The sequence below is a fragment of the Mesoplodon bidens genome (assembly GCF_964165515.1).
Source record: "Mesoplodon bidens genome assembly, chromosome: 6".
Taxonomy (NCBI): domain Eukaryota; kingdom Metazoa; phylum Chordata; class Mammalia; order Artiodactyla; family Ziphiidae; genus Mesoplodon; species Mesoplodon bidens.
This window is the reverse complement of record NC_138162.1, coordinates 42,823,551-42,836,330: the sequence shown is the minus strand read 5'-3', so window position 1 is coordinate 42,836,330 and position 12,780 is coordinate 42,823,551.

The window sequence follows — 12,780 nt, the reverse complement described above, 5'->3', positions numbered from 1 at the left end:
GCAACAGAAATTGACTAGAAGCCAAACAAGAAATTCAGGCAACGCTTTACTGGGGTCCCTGCTGCAGCAGTGGGGGTGGGGGGGAGCGAGAACAAACAACAGGTTCCTTTGCTTGCTCGCTCCCTGAGGCGTAGGGGTGTGTCCAGGGGTCAGACCGGAGGGGAGGCTTCGGTGTTTTGCCCACCCGTTAGGCGGTGTTGAGGGCTGGGGGCATGCTCAGTACCCTGCTTTTGCTCCCAACACCCTGTTTTTTGCTCCCGGCTCTTCGGAAATGGCAGTTCAGTTGGTTTTTGTTTTTGTTTTTGTTTTAGCCTTTTGTATCTTTTGGTCCAGAATTTGCCCCAACTGCACATGCACACTGTTATTTTTAGTCCCATATAGTTTCTTTGTATTTTGTAGCTCGAGGAGAGGTGTGTCCAGGTGCAAGCACTGCAGCACTGTAGCAAAGCGTCCCAGGTCCCAGGCCTGTCTCAGGCTCACGTCACCAGCATCCAGCCCGCGGCCCTGGAGTTGGGTAGGCCCACCTGCTGGGTGGCGCCCTCGAGGAGGACGCTGGAGAAGCATCTCCACAGGCGCTCCTACAGTTCCCCCTCCCTGGTGCACCAACACCAAAGCATCCCTGTCTCACCTTGCCTATCCCGTCCACTGGCTCCAAGATCTCTGTTCACTGGTAATCTCATATGTATCGAAGGCACAGGTATGACCATGCTTAGTGAAAACAGCCAGAAAATTCCACCTTTCTGATATTAAAAAGTTAAAATGGCCAAGGTCACTCCAACAGAATGTAACATTGTAGTAGATTCAAAACGCAAGGAAAATAAGACTACATGGCTGAGAGCACTGTGGAGGTGTGCAATTCTCTCTCTGCATCTTGAAAATGACGCCCCACAAATATGGACAAAAAACTGGCTGAGCTATTCAAGCCCAACTGGGTCAGGCAACTTCCCAGAGCACCCGGCAGTTATGAAAGACAGTGCTGGGCTGCTTCGTGGTTTCATCTGCTATGTTTGTATCTCTTTTTCCCCCAAACTTAAACCAAACTGTTATTCCACATTGAGAATTCATCACATGGAAAGCCTTAAAATTCAACCCATTTGCACAATTTGACTTTTCTAAGTGAGGAAAGCATATTTTCCTCATTCTTGTACTCTCATAACTCAAAAGGGGTTAAAATAAACTTTCCATGCGCTCGCAATAAATAAAAAGCAGCATCTTGAAGCTGAAGCCAAACATGAAAACGTTTAACTCAAAAGCAACAGGAAAGGTGGTTAGTGTTGTTGTTTATCCAAGAAGTTGAGTTGCAGCTTCATTAGACACACTCATCACATGGGAGCTGGAAGGCTGGTGGGTTTTGTTTGTTTTCCCTCCTCTGGATTAGTTTTCTGTTGCTACACATTTAGCAGACTAAAATCACTCCAAATGTAGCCGATTAAAACAACACAGACATGTTACCTCAGTTTCTCTCAGTCAGAAGTCTGGGCCCAGGAGCTTAGAGGGCTCTGCATGGCCTGAACCCACACAAGGCTGCAGGCAAGGTGTCAGCAGGGCTGTGATGCTCTGGGCACCAGCTGGCTTCCAAGTTCATTCAAGTTGTTGGCAGATTTCCTTTTCCTGGAGAACTGGAGTCCCACTCCCTTGCTCTGGGCCAGGGTCGCTCCCAGCTTCTGGGTTCGCCCGCATTCCTCGGCTCACGGTCTCCCCACTTCCATTTCCAAAGTCAGCAACGGGTGCTTCAGATCTCTCTGACGGATCTTTCTGCCTCCTTTCTCTGAGTCCTCTGCCTTCCTCTTCTGCTTTTAAGGGTTCGTGTGATTATTTCAGCACAACCAAATAATCCAGGATAATGTCCCTATTTTGAAGTCAGCTGGTTGGTAACTTTAATTACATCTGCACAACCTTTCAGCAGTACCTAGATTAGTGTTTGATTGAATAACCAGGGAATGGGAATCCTGAGCGACATAACTAGCATTTTACTGATCACACTTTTCTTCCCCTCCCATTTGCTAACTTGGTTTTTAGTTTAATTTTCTTCTTGCATAGATGGAGATCCAAGCCATTTTAATACAAATTTCACTTCCTTTCCACTCTTCTGATTTGGGGGGTATTGGGGTGGCAGCATCTCTGCCATGGCAGAAAAACCACTGGACTTACACACCACACAATCACATACCACACAACACATACAAATACATACCACACACACAACACATACAAGACACACATACCATATACACACCCCACATACACATATATGCCACATACACACAAACATACCACATACACACCTCACCACACACACGCACACGCACACACACATCCTACGTGACTCATGCACATCTCTTAACAGGAGATCAGCTAGAAACTTTTAGATCAGGAAAAAAGATTATGAAAATGGTACGATTTGTTCAAATTACTTGGTTAATGAGGGCATTCCTGTAAAGACAGGTATTTTCCACTCACCCACAATGGGAGGTAGAGGGGCGAATGTTCCAGAGGATGAGGGGCAGTCACCCAGATCTCCGTGAGGACTACCAGTAGGACGTGTCTCTATGTATGATCAATTTGTCAACGTTATCTGCCTTAGGTAAATATTCTGTAACGTGATTGCCTAAATTAAGGTGATTGCCTAAAATACCTTCCATTCATACATGTAACAGAAAGCGGAAACACTCTGTGGAGGTTTGAAGAACGTGCATGAGTAGACAAGGGGTTCCTCACTCTCCACTTCCCCAGGCTAACCCTCCTTAGGGACTCACTCAGCAAATTCATTAATCAGGAATTTGTCTGCAGTTCTGCTGGGAAGGAAAATTATTTGTCAATTGCCGTAAGACCTGCCAGCCTCGGAGAACTGCACTCTGTGACATATTGACGTAGCCTAGAATCCTTAGTTGAAATGTCAAGATCCATAGTGCACATGCACTCGTTAAATCCAAGCCCATGATGTCAGAGCACAAGTAACTTTGGTGTGACTATCTCTGTCCGTTTTCCCTCCTGGACTATGGAGTAGGTTGCAGCAGACCCTGGCTCAGAGGGAGGGTGGGTTTGTTTCTGAGGACTCCTAGTGGGCCTCTCACCCAGGGGCAGCTAGTGGCCTGAGGGATCTGGGGGTCAGCTACAAACTCATCCCCAAAGAAGGGAGTTGAGAGGCAAACCTAACAAACCCAACTGGTTGTTGGATCCAGAAGTGAAATCAGGGGTTGATACCCCCCCAACGATTCTTTAGCTTTCTAAAACATAACACTAATCCCATTGCTTATTTGCTTAAGATCCATCTGTAGCTCCCCACTGACCTATGGAAACAAACTCCATAGCATAGCTTCCAAATCCCTTCATGACCAGAGCACCTCTCCACCTCTCCTCACCTTCCCCACCTCCAGCCTCTGTGTGTCTTGTTCCCTCTGCCTGGGATACCTGCACCTTCCCCCACCTGCTCTGCCTGCACTCCCCCGCTGCCAGCTCCCTCCTCCACTTTTCAAGCCCCAGGATTCTTTAAGATCCAGCTGGGTCTCACATCCCTGCACGTTTCCCAGAGGCCCCCTTCGGGATTGGTTGTTCCCGTGTGCCCCCTCGGCAATTCTGTTCCTTCTCCTGGCGTCATGTTCTGTCTTGCGTTGCTGTTGTTTATTGAAACCATGCTTATCTCCTCCATGGGCTCCCAGTTCCTTGCAGATAAGAACCACACCTTACTCCCTTTCGTGTTCCTTTCACTTACCACAGTGCCATACACATCAGTACTGAATAAAATTTTGACAAACGAATGAGTGAATGAATGCTCTTGATTAAGAGCTGCCAAGCTCATAGGCAGATTTTCTATGTGTCTCAAATCCAAAGGCAGGTGGAATTTCTCCTCCAAGAATAGAACAATTAAACCACTGAGGCAATAGGAAAGAAAAACTTTTTTGTTGTTGTTTGGATAGACCTACCAACAAGAGAAAGTACAACTTCTAAACAAAGGATAGGAACATAAACATAAAGCTTTGAAAAAAAAAGAAAAAGAAAAATCAGTCCTGAGGGGCTTTGCTACAATTCTGCAAAATAATCAAAATCTTAACCAGTATTTGGGCAATGACTTGACATTCTGTGCCTTTCAAAATACAAAATGTACCAGCACAACCACGGACCAATGATCAGACAACTAGAGTCACTGAAAAGTCCATTACCAAATCCCATCTGCCCAAATTCTCATTTCACATGCTATCATCTTGCTGCTCTCCTATGCCACCACTTAAAAGCTTCATTATTAGGCATGGGGAGTGCATGTTTGGATGGTAGAGTATTTGCAATGATCCTTTAAGGTGCTTCCCAGAGCCATAAAGTCAAAGCTATAAATGGCAACATGGTTAATGTAACTGTCAACAGAATATGAAACAACTCTGAAATTGAGTCAGTTCTGCTCATCCTCAAACGATGTGCCAGCAGAGGGTACACATCAGGAACGATGTGATGAGGGGGCGGTTCAGGGAGCAGAGTCAGAAAGCTGAGTGGCCTCAGGCAAGCCACTTAAGCTCTCTTGGACTGAATTCATCTTAAAAATAGTGGGGGACTCAATGACCTCTGAGGGTCTTTTCAGCACTCACGATTTTATGGAGGGACAGAAAATTTCTGAAATACTAAGTAGAATAAATGAGAGTCAAATGGCCCACCACCCACAGAATTACACTATTTACTGAGCTGTTATTTTTGTCCCAGGCTTTATACATGACACCCTACAAATTTGGGTTTCTATAACCTCACAAGTTGTAACAGTATTTGGTGAATTAATTAAATAGACAGTAAATTCTCCGCCCAATGCAAACTACTCCAAATTAGTAAAGGAGACCTATGAAAGGGCATCCTCAGCCCCATAAGTTATTTAAATCAGATTCTACTCAAACAACGATGTAAGTGACCCCTCAAGCCCACACCAGGTCCTGTGCCCCTCCCAGCGATAACCCTGATAAAGGGAAACACTCATTTTCCCAGGAATATTACCATCAGTTTCATCAATAAGGACAAGAAAATAGAGACATGGGTCTGACAAAGATGCAAAGGCTGAATTAGCCAGGTACTAAGAGCTGTTGGGTTTGCCCTGCTAGTGGTTCACTGACGAAAGTGTCTCCAATTTCCACAAAGTCTAGTGACATTTTTGACCCCAAAGGAAGAGGCAATTTCTAGACAGTTTTAAGCAATATACAAAGACGATAGAATATCTCTTGCTTTCCTTTCCTCGGTTATAAATGTGCATTATTATCTTGTGGGAATACAGTGAACCAAATTCCTGAGTTGCATCATTTTCTTTCAGCCAGTAGGTTGCCGCTCTTACTTCGGGCCTATATAGCCTCACCAGCTGTGATAGTAGTACTTGGTGAATTAATTAAATGGACATTAAATCCTCCACCCAATGCAAACTAATCCCAAGTTAGAAAAGTAGACCCACGAAAAGGCACCCCGGCTCCTTTGAACGAAGTCAGATAATTTGAAAGAATCCACAATTAATAAGATCCCAGGCCTCTGAAACTTGGACACAAAAGCAAACGTACTGTGGACAGCTGGCGAACACAGGGGTGGTACTGATGAGCAGGGAGGCTAAAGATGAAAACAATCATTTGAAAGATCTGTGGAGAACTCGCACCTTGGGTGATATTTCATATGTCCCTAGTAAGTTCCTAGGCAGGTGGCTTTGACTTGGGGTGGGGGCTATTTGAATATTAACATACCAAAAATGAAAGGTAAAGTCTTGCTCTGCTATGCCCAGCTTCTACCCCTTTGTCATCCTGTGTGGACTTGTAAAATAACACAATTTTTGAAACAACTTTCCACTTCTCTAAGTCTGCAAAAGTAAGTTTCATTGTTGCTGCACAAGTTGACACTTGCATACGGTGCAAAACTGCCCTGTGAGTCACAGCCCTGACACTGCCCCTGGTTCTGCATTTTTTGGCCCATTGATTTTACTCATTAGAGTCCATGACTGTCTCCATACACAGCCCCCCTTGCACTATCTGTACAGTGGATCCCAGGCAGGTGCCTAAGGGGTAACGGACATGCTGTAAAGTATGGAACTTCCCTCAAGAGGGAACTCTCACAATCCATCTTTATTAATCAGTGGTTTCTCATCATGTTGATCACCTAGATTTATAAACAAGTAGCATAGGAGATATTTTAGACATATATATAATTATTATATAATTATATCTATAATTATATAATAATAATTTATATATATATAATTTTTCTCAGGACCTGCTTTTTTCTTTCCTTTTAACAACAACAATAGGTTTATGATGGGTCTAATTGGGGAACTGGACCATGTAGTGGCTGAATTGCTATCTGAATTCCATCACGCTTACCCACAAGGAGGCATATGACGGGGGACAGCCCATAAACAGAGCTACTCCTGGGAAGTTAAATGTGATGGCCATCCTGCTACAGTTCCTGAGTTAGTGAGGGTCCTGAGATTGGACTCAGAAGTATTGCACTATACCTGTTCCTTGAGGGTATAAGCAAAATGGCAGGCCCATGTAAATAAGCCATGCTTGAACCATACTGGCCATGAAATGTACTCCCTGGTGAGATACTGTGGAATCTGGGATGACAACTTTGTAAAACCCCTAATGCCAGTTCTTAGGGGTCACTTTCCTGCTTGACTTGAATAAGAATCAACTGATTTTCCAACATTTATTAGTTGCATGATCTTTAGCAAGTTAGTTTCCGCATCTGTGAAATGGGGATAATAGTACCTGTCATAGGGTTGCTGTGAAGATTAAATAGACATACACATAATACATAGATTGGTGCCTATAGCATCGTAGGTACTCTGCAAATGCTAGCCTTTATTATCATCAAAGCGAAAAGCATTATTTTATTCACTCCAAGTATAGGACAGATCGACATGCTTTGGAGTGGTCTTACTAAAACGTTTTGTAAATTTGATGGGCTTACCTGTAAAGATATGTGAAACTTCCCGCATCACATTAACTAGAAGTAAAGCAATGTAGAAGAGTCCTAGAGCTCTCTTCCTGTTCAGGATGCTTATGCTTTTGGATTTGGTATACAAACCCTAAGAATGACCCATGGTGGATGTCTTCTACAATGCAGGCAAGAGTGCACCTTGTCAAAGTGGCACAGCGGCAGTTACCCAGCTTTCCAGCTGCTACTATGGCACTCACACCTTTAGAATTACCAAAACTTGAGGATGATGCAAGCCAAATTTAACCAGCCAATGAATAAAAAAATCTCTATAAAAATTTGGCCAAGGGGCTTCCCTGGTGGCACAGTGGTTAAGAATCCATCTGCCAATGAAGGGGGCACAGGTTTGAGCGCTGGTCCAGGAAGATCTCACATGCCGCAGAGCAACTAAGCCCATGCGCCACAACTACTGAGCCTGCGCTCTAGAGTCCATGAGCCACAACTACTGAGCCCGCATGCTATAACTACTGAAGCCCGCACATCTAGACCCCAAGCTCTGCCACAAGAGACGCCACCGCAATGAGAAGCCCACGCACCGCAACAATGAGTAGCCCCCGCTCGCTGCAACTAGAGAAAGCCCGTGCACAGCAACGAAGACCCAATGTTGCCAAAAGTAAGTAAATAAAATAAATAAATTTATTTTTTAAAAAAATGCTATGAACTATACTTAAAAAATATTTGGCCAAGAACTCAATCATAAACTAATACAAATATAAAGCTGGAGTGTTTGGGTTATCTTATTCTTGTTTTGTATTATAAAAAGGCTATATTCCTCTAACTAAAATTCAATCTAGAAAAACAGGTAATTGTGGGCTTATTTCTAAAGCTTATTTGTTGGCCCTGTCAGTTAAAGTGATAATGAAGCTACAGAATAAACTATCTTCTCAGTAAAAACATAAATTCTTTAAAGAAAACAAAACAAAAATGAACTTTAGGTTGTCTATGAGACAAAATGTACTCTAGGTAAGTATGTTAGACAAAATTATTTTCCCTCACCATCACAGGTATAAAAGCAGCCTTGAGGGAAAGCAGAAAAGACAGAGAAAGGCTTGTACTAAACCATTACTTATTTTGTTAAACATAAAAAGACTCCAGGGTCTTTTTCCTTTAAAAAAATAGATATATAGATATAGATATAGATAGATAGATAGATAGATAGATAGATAGATAGATAGATAGATAGATAAAATGGTTAGAAACAAAAACTGGATGGACTGCCTTCCTCCTAACCACTCATAAAAATACTGATTTGGAAAATAGGAGAATCATTCCATGGGCGAAAAAAGAAAATGTTTCCATTGAGATCGTTTTCATGAAGCACCCAAGAGAGTGCTTCACACACCTGATACTGTCAGGTTTCGCTCTGCCCACCTACCTTGGGGACCCTGTGGTGTGTAGTGATAAAACAGTTGCGTATTTTTCCAGTGTCATCAAACTATCTACACAAGGCTGGCGGGGATGGCTCGTTTGCAAAGGTGGCACAGGCCGTCGATTACTCCCTGTGAGAGAAGCACAGGGTAGTCGGCAAAGGGGCCGAGGGTGGGTCTGAGCCCCAACTCTGCTATATACTAGAAGTCCAGGTAAGTCATATGGCCTCTCTAAGCCCCACGTTCTTCATATATTAAATGGCAATGCTAATGTATCTGTTTATTAATAGTGTTTGAGTGATGTTCAAATGAGGTAACCTTTAGGAAAGCACTTCTTAAACTTTAAAGAGCTGTTGAAATGCTCTTTAATCTATGAATTTTGTGTGGATGAAAGGCAGGGATCTGTAGTTCCAATCAGTGGGTGGATGGAAATTGGTAACTGAGTAATATTAAAGCTTCATCCTATTATATTTGCTCATTGGTCTGACTGATGTAACTCAACAAAGGGATCTCTGTTCCCTCTCAGCTTGCTCCCTGGGTCCATCTTGTTATATGATGCACCACTGAGGAGGTATTCACTTTCAATATTAATATTTCACAACACTTGTGTCCTCCATTACTACTACAGAGAACTTTCAAGATGCTGAAAAGTCAGCTCTTGGGATAATATTCTTTCTGAACAAACCAATAACAGGTCTCATCACTGGAGGAAACAATTCCTGAGTTTCAAGTAGGCAATGACAAAAATATGTCTTGTTTCTGGCCCAGTAAACTTTTCTGGCAGACACAAAATAAAAATGAGTTTGTCTGACATGTTTGAGTGGATATCTGCTGGTCTTGCCTTCCCAGAGTATCTCTTCCTTTTAACACCTCTTAGGACATATGCTTTGGGTGGAGCCAGAAGGTTGCTGGGTTTTCAGGTAGGTTTCAGACATACACACCTGTGTAACAGACATATCTTTTCCAATAACAGAAAATTCAATTTTAAACAGCCTACGCTTTGAAGGTGATTTATAACTGACGCAATTGAGATTTCACATACAGCTTGACACAGGGCTCAGGTGAGAGAAAGACCCAGTTCCCCTCAAGGTCTTGCCTCTGTTCCTTCAACACTGGCTGTCTTGGGCACACTCTTCTCTCAGGGCTGTATGGTGGCTGCCAGCAGTATATCGTTCCTTACCAAGACAGGGTCTTTGTTCCAGCACTACCTTCGCAAGTCCCGACAGTCATTCTGTTTGGATTGGCTTAGATGGTGTGCCCACCCCAGACGCTCAGCAGAAAGAACAAGCTGGCTGGCTCAGCTCAGGTCATGGGCTCCACTCTTGAAGTGGGTACCTCAGAACACACAGATCTTGAAGGCTGGTTAGGGAATGGGGAAACTGGATGTGTGCCCACAGCATCCTGTAAGTGATCTGGGTTAAACAAGTGGTGTCGTTTTTGATATTTTTTCATCTTGTGTAGCTCTTCAGGAGGGGGAAATAAAGGTTGGCAAAGGTAGTTATCATTGGACACTCCTCTATATTAAATACAAATTATAATCCTTTAACAGCAAAATTTTTAGATTCCGAAATTTATCCTATCCAACTCATGCACTATTTCAAGTGCCCACATTTTGAAAGAAAAAGAAAACAGATGAAATGCCAAACATTTCTAAGAATTAAAAGGAGGAAAACAGGGGAAAAAACAATCATAGATAATACGAAGAATAGGAAAGCATAAGTAGTTTTAAAAAATAATGACACTGTAAATAGAGTACATAACTTGACTTCACTATTTTACTATGAGCACTGAACATGAAAATACATTTTCAGTCTTAAAATTCTCTACTTAATTACACCTTCAGCTAGAGGAAAAAAGCTTACAGAGAAGTCAACCTATTTTCAAAGGTGTAGACTTTACATTTATTTATTAAACACTAGCCTTTCCACTTTAATTTCCAATAATGAGCATCTTTGCCTTTTATAATTTCTTCATATTTGCCATTTATCACAGATCTTTATGTGGCCTAAAAGTACACTAAAAATATTTGGCAGATCAGCATCATAATTACCCCGACTGGATTTTTCTTGCTGCTCACCTCATCTTCGCTGGACACTCTATCAGTGGTGTCTTTGAGATGGAGAGTAGAATCCAGTTGATATTATAAAAATAAACCTTCCTAAATATTTGGAGCCATATCTCTTCAGCCCTTTAAAGCTGTCTGGGTTTACAGGTAGGAGGGCACTACAAATCCATTTCCACTTCACAGGGCTGAGTATGTTGTGTGCAGATGCACATCCACAGAGACCCCTTTAGTACTCACCAATGTCAACCATGTCCCAGACTCCCAAATACCGCTCTGACTGGCCTGCATGATGCCTCAGATGCCACCATAACAGGGCCATTCACTTAGATTTAGGTACTGCATGTTTAGCAAACTCAAATTGAAAAAAACGTTGAATGACTCAATGCCCCCAATAACCAGCCATGCTCTGAAGACTTGATCAGATTTGACAGAGGGCGCCAGCAGGTCCAAGAGCCTGAGTATAAAGAAGGCTTATGAGGTAGAATGGGCAGAATAAATGGCCATGGGCCTAAGTTACTGTTCAGGGTCTAGAAAGAGGAGGCCACCACAAAGGCAGACCAGTATAGGTAAGTAGAAGTGCTTTATAAGTATCATTAATAGCGGAAAACAACTGAATTGTAACATTTCGAGGACTAAATCTTTAAAATACTAAGGCTCATAAAGAAAATGAGACTTTCTCCTTAGTTTCCTTTTTTCTATGCAGGAATTTGAATATGCTTTAACCAGAGAAATATTTACTTAATAATTAATGACAATATTCTGTCATGTAAAGTAGAATAGCCTTTCAATTAAAATATTGCTTCAACAGGTTTTTTGCTAAAGGAGAGAACTAGGGTTTACATACAGCTACTAAACTTTCACCAAAATAAGAGAAAAATTCACTGATTTTCAATTAATATTTTGTAATGATTGAAATACATATGGGAAAATGAAAAGATTTAGAAAGATACATTTATAGTTTCATTACAGTAATTTATTTCTGGATCATGCACAAAAACAATTCCATTAGTACACTTATTGTATTATCCATTTCAGTGCTTATATTAATACGATCATCTTAATTTGCATACTTGAAATTCAGAAGTATCATATCCATTGCGGTTCATATGCTCTCCAAAGTGGAACTCCAGCTTACTTATTTGTAATTAGGATTCAGACAAATGTCCATGTTTCTGAACATCACACGAAAACTGGCAAAAGTGGCAGAGACTGATTAAGAAAGATACTTAAACGCACAACAAAATCCTGTATTCAAACAACACTATGACTGCAATAAAGGAAAAGCCATTGTGAACCATAGGTTTTTGCCAGACAAATTTTATAAGCTCAAGAAAGACCGACCCTCGAGCTTTTAATATTCCTCATTTTGGGGAGAAAGGCAAAGAACAGCATCTCCTTCTTTGGTAAGAATATGAGGCTAGTTGTCAGGAGACCTGGGCTAAAGCCCTAGCTCTGTCCCTCAGTGACCCTGTGACCTCACCTGATCTCTGCCTATTTTCTCTATTCTGCAAATTAGCTTTTGCTCTCTGCAAACTGCGATGCTGAAAGAGCATCAGGTCATACCAGTGACTCTCACAGTTTGGCTCCTGCAGCATCACCACCTGAAAATTTTTAAGAAATGCAAATTTGGGGGACCCACCCCAGAAATCTGTGTTTTGAGAAGCAAGTCCAGGTGATTCTGATGCACACAATATATACTGTATACCAGGGGTCCCCAACCCCCAGGCCGCAGACCGGTACTGGTCCCTGGCCTGTTAGGAACCGGGCCGCACAGCAGGAGGTGAGCGGTGGGCGGGTGGGCGGGCCAGCAAAGCTTCACCTGCCACTCCCCATCACTCCCCATAGCTCCCCGTCGCTCCCCATCGCTCCCCATAGCTCCCCGTTGCTCCCCATAGCTTGCATTAATGCCTGAACCATGCCCCCATCCCACCCCCACCCCCGGCCCGTGGAAAAACTGTCTTCCATGAAACCGGTCCCTGGTGTCAAAAAGATTGGGGACCACTGCTATATACAGTTTGAGAACCACTGCATTAGATCAAAACTACAGTTAAGAAATTCACAGTTCCGAATTCAATGTAAATTAAATAAATCTAAATTCCATAATAGACTCAGTTTGTCGGCCACATTAATTTTCAGGATTATGGCACTGAAGGCACCTCAATCATTCTTTGAAAATCTAAAAAGACATAGCCACAAAGGTAAAATTTAGGGCCTTTTTAGCTACAAATAGCCTATGAAACTTAGTTTTACCCCTAATTAGGAAAGTTAGGATTTTAAAGTATTTTTTACTTTTCCAAAGCTATTTATTGTTAAAGAAAAACGTCATTTCCTAACTATAAAGACCTTCTCTTCAATCTTGTGAATAATTATTTAATAAAAGGCATATTCAGGTTTGTAAATATA